The sequence below is a fragment of the Schistocerca nitens genome, chromosome 5 (assembly GCF_023898315.1).
Source record: "Schistocerca nitens isolate TAMUIC-IGC-003100 chromosome 5, iqSchNite1.1, whole genome shotgun sequence".
Taxonomy (NCBI): domain Eukaryota; kingdom Metazoa; phylum Arthropoda; class Insecta; order Orthoptera; family Acrididae; genus Schistocerca; species Schistocerca nitens.
This window is the reverse complement of record NC_064618.1, coordinates 148,022,341-148,027,436: the sequence shown is the minus strand read 5'-3', so window position 1 is coordinate 148,027,436 and position 5,096 is coordinate 148,022,341. Positions and strand designations below refer to the sequence as shown.

The 5,096-nt window shown below is 43.1% G+C and overlaps 1 pseudogene; it reads right to left on the bottom strand.

Moving 5' to 3' along the window:
* Nucleotides 1-4,267: 4,267 nt before the first annotated feature.
* Nucleotides 4,268-4,385, bottom strand: LOC126260986 (5S ribosomal RNA; annotated as a pseudogene).
* Nucleotides 4,386-5,096: the final 711 nt, after the last annotated feature.

The window sequence follows — 5,096 nt, the reverse complement described above, 5'->3', positions numbered from 1 at the left end:
TACCATCACGCCGGATGATACGCCAGTATGGCGATGACGAATACACGCTTTCAATGTGCGTTCACCGCGATGTTGCCAAACACGGATGTGACCATCATGATGCCGTAAACAGAACCTGGATTCATCGGAAAAAATGACGTTTTGCCATTCGTGCACCCAGGTTCGTCGTTGAGTACACCATCGCAGGCGCTCCTGTCTGTAATGCAGCGTCAAGGATAGCCGCAGCCACGGTCTCCGAGCTGATAGCCCATGCTGCTGCAAATGACGTCGAACTGTTCGTGCAGATGGTTGTTGTCTTGCAAACGTCCCCGATCTATTGACTCAGGGATCGAGACGTGGCTGCACGATCCGTTACAGCCATGCGGATAAGGTGCTTGTCATCTCTACTATAGTGATACGAGACCGTTGGGATACAGCACGGCGTTCCGTATTACCCTCGTGAATCCACCGATTCAATATTCTGCTAACAGTCATTGGATCTCGACCATTTCGCCTCCTTACACGAGGCAACGCCGGTCAACTGCTGTTTGTGTATGAGAAATCGGTTGGAAACTTTCCTCATGTCAACTCGTTGTAGGTGTCGCCACCGGCGCCAACCTTGTGTGAATGCTCTGAAAAGCTAATCATTTGCATATCACAGCATCTTCTTCCGGTTGGTTAAATTTTGCGTCTGTAGCAGAGGAGCGGCTACAAAATGTATCTGCTCTCTACGTCAGGAACGGCATAACTTAAAGTTGGCAACAGCTTCTAAAATGCCTGGCGAGAAGCTTTGTGACAACCGGCCGTAAAACCACTGTCACATCATTTATGGAAAGCTGTCCCAAGGATTCGGTATCATGGTTAGAACGCTCCCCCCCCCCCTTCACCCCCCCTTCGAAAGTGACGCGCGTTGGCAGGGCCCAGTCCTTACAGTATAATATTCCTCAGTGGAAATCAGAATAATTAATAACAACCAGAACAAATATTTTTAATAATAGTTTACAAGAGATGACGTGGTATGAAATCTATAATGAGCCAAATGTTAACATAAAATTTAATCTGTTCTGTGATAAAGTCATATCATTATTACAAAATAACTTTTTGCATAAGCAAATCAGAAAGGACATTAAACAGTCATGTACAGAAATCGTGTATCACTAAAGGGAATAAAGTATCTCGTCAGAGGAAAAAGAGAAGTGCATTTAGAATGAGATTTTCATTCTGCAGCGGAGTGTGCGCTGATATGAAACTTCCTGGAAGATTAAAACTGTGAGCCGGACCGAGACTCGAAATCGCAGGACAGCTTCTGTAGAGTTTGGAAGGTGGGAGACGAGGTACTGGCAGAAGTGAAGCTGTGAGGGGCAGGCGTGAGTCGTGCTTGGGTAGCTTAGTTGGTAGAGCACTTGCCCGCGAAAGGCAAAGGTCCCGAGTTCGTGTCTCAGAAGTGCATCTGTTTGGAAGAACAAGTAGAGATCGAACAGTAGTTGCACACTTCCAAAACTACTCAAAATTACTAAGTAAAGTTATTAGGAAATCAAGGAACATGTACAGTATGTCAGAAATCTGTAATTCTGACAAAATACTTCAGTCTATACGGAATGTAATGAAACGAGAGGCACGACACCCAGTCACAGAAAAGGATACCGTAGCTAATGAACTGAATGGAAGGCTATAAATAATGAGTGACAGGTAGCAGTATAATAGATTTAATAATCATTTCTTCAGTATAGTAGAAAGTACAGGGACAAACAGTTCAAGGGAAAAAACAGAGCAGTATGCTGGAAAAGTAACACTCTTATAATTCGCTCATATGAATGTACCACCAACTCCCCTTCTGAAATTAAGAAAATTATATGTTCTCTAAAAAATAGAAGCTCATTTGGATTTGATGGTGTTTCCAGTAAAGTACCAAAGAATTTTTCCCTTATAATAATCCTTGTATTACGTGAAATATGTAATGTATCACTAACTCAAGGCATTTTTCCAGAGGCTGAAATATGCCACTGTTAAATCCCCCTTTAAGGAAGTAGACAGGAGAGATGTCAGTAACTGCCGACCTGTTTCACTACTGACCTACTGATGTTATTTTCCGAAACAGTTGAGAAGGTAATGTATTATAGAATAGTATCTCAGCTGAACAACAATAACATCCTTAACAAATCACAGTTTGGATTTCAGAAGAGTTGTTCTATTGAAAACGCCGTATACATGTTAACTCACAAAAGTATACAAGCATTAAGTAACGAAATAGCACCGGTTGGTATTTTCTGCGACCTATCTACGGCATTTGACCGTGTGAATCACAGTATTCTCCTAGGTAAGCTGAAATTTTACTGGATTGGCGGTACAGCCAAACAATGGATACTGTCTTTTTTTATCAGTCTTCTGACAGTTTTGGTGCGGTCCTCGAGGAATTCCTCTTCTACGCCAACCTCTTCATCTCAGAATAGAACTTACACCTTACGTCCTAAATGATTTGCTGGATGTATTCCAATCTCTGCCTTTCCCTACAGTTTTTACCTGCTGCTGCTCTTTCAGGTACCACGAAAGTTATTCTCTGATGTCGTAACAGATATCCTACCATGCTGTCTCTTCTTCTTGTCAGTGTTATTCATATATTCTTTTGCGCGCCGATTCTTCGCAGAATCTCTGAATTTCCATTGCCTTCTGCACCGGAAGTTTCCAGCCCCAAGGATAAGAGAGTGCCCTGAACCTCTGTCCGCACCTCCGCACTCTTTGCCAAGGCCGTTGGCTAAATGAGGCTGACTTCTTATGCCGGAAGTCTTCGGCCGCCAGTGCTGATGATTTTTACTCAAAGTTTAAGTGGTGTCCGGATTCGAACCCGGGAGCGAGGAAGTTTTGATTACTAAATAAAGGCGTTAATCCTAGACCACGGGTACTGTCATATCCAATCAAAAGAATGCAGAAAAATATGTTTAGTAATTCAACCAATGTTGTCCAGGGGCATTATTCTGAGAAATCGCATGTGGGGTTTCCCAGTGCTTAGTCTTAGATTCACTGTTGGTTATCATGTATGTAAACGATCTTCCGGCTAATATACAACAAGCAGAATTGGTTGTTTTTGCAGCTGACACTAATAGTGTAACAAATCCAAGTCTACACACAGCAACAGAAGAAATGTAACAAAGGTTCTTAAAAGTATCATTGATTACCTTTCTGAGAATGGTCTCACCCTCAATTTTAAAAGGATACAACACATTCAGTTCTGCACATCCAGGCGTATTACACCAGTGATAAGTCTAACAAACGGTGACGAAGTAACAAATACGGTGGAAACTTCAAAATTTTTAGGTATTCTATTGATTAAAATTTAAATTGGAAAAGGAACATTTTGAAACTCCTAAAACAACTTCGTTCAGTCATGTTTGCACTTAGAGTCGTTGCGAAACTTGGGGAGAAACAAATCAATAGTTGGCATATTTTTCATACTTTCGTTGGGTAATGCCATATGGAATAATGTTCTGGAATAACTCATCTTTAAGAAAAAAATCTTCATTGCTCAAAAACGTGCAATGAGAATAAAATGTGGTGCTCACTCCCGACAATCTTGGCGGTACGCATACGACAGCATGCGCTACCTAATGTGTTCCAAAACGCCGCGCATAAAAACGGGATTTTTTCGGAGCTCATGACTCAGGAACTATTGCTTATAGGCAGCTAGGGTCAAGTGTCCTGCATAGCCTTTGTGCTAGGGACCATTTTTATACCCAAATCATTCAAATGGCTCTGAGCACTATGGGACTTAATAGCTGAGGTCATCAGTCCCATATAACTTAGAACTACTTAAACCTAACTAACCTAAGGACATCACACACAACCATGTCCGAGGCAGGATTCGAACCTGCGACCGCAGAGGTCGCGCGGTTCCAGACTGAAGCGCCTAGAGCCGCTCGGCCACACCGGCCGGCTTTTATAGCCAGCGAAAGGATCGTCTTACTGTGACTACCCTACAGTACGGGTCAAAGTTTGAACACAACATATTGCTTCTAGTTCAGACAAATGGAGCAGAACGGTTGGCACTTTTTGCATTAGATGTGGTCTACGGTGCGCCTTAAGAAGCTTATGAAGCACTCCGTCTTCAGGCCACGAGTGGCCTACCGGGACCATCCGACCGCCGTGCCATCCTCAGTGGTGGATGTGGATAGGAGGGGCGTGGGATCAGCACACCGCTCTCCCGGTCGTAAGATGGTATTCTTGACCGAAGCCGCTACTATTCGGTCGAGTAGCTCCTCAACTGGCATCACGAGGCTGAGTGCACCCAGAAAAAGGGCAACAGCGCATGGCGGCCTGGATGGTCACCCATCCAAGCGCCGACCACGCCCGACAGCGCTTAATTTCGGTGATCTCACGGGAACCGGTGTATCCACTGCGGCAAGGCCGTTGCCCAAGGAGCTTATGAAGGCACCGTTCAATTCATGGGCGGTTCCTGAGAAAACGCGATAAAGCGTTTTTCACCAATTTTTCGCAGTCAGCAGCGAATATCTAAATTACTACCGGAGAATATTGCTCAAACGTTGAAGATATATTCTTTATGGATTTATCAAATAGTGCCATATTCCCGTTTTCAAAAATATTCATACGTTATGGAGAAACACCCCAAAAACATGGGTCTTCGATACCAAAACGGAGACGTGGATTCCAAGACGGTTACGCACAGCAAAGTACTGTAACTTTTACGATATATTTCTAAGTTCTTAATCTCGAACGAACTTGAAAATTTTCTTGATATCTCTATCTGCAGCCGAGAATGTCACCATGCTTGTACACGTAAAATACGCTCATAACATCTGGTTTGAAGTAAAAACGTAGTTTATGAAATGACATAGCACGAAGAAAGATGCGGTAAACTGTTTCCGTTAAATTATGGGCGTATTGTTGTAGTACTAAGGCATATGCAAAATTGTTGTACACATAGAATTCAGTCTGAGGTGTAGAATTAGTTTTTGTTATTTCAATTTCCCATGAGTAAACAGTAAACTATCAAAATTTTACTGATCGTTAAGGTTCTTTTCACATTAGTGAGTGCCCTGCTGTGGGAGGGAACGGAAGGGAACCAGCAGACAAACGCTCCTATTCGAGCACTTTTCAGCTCCTGT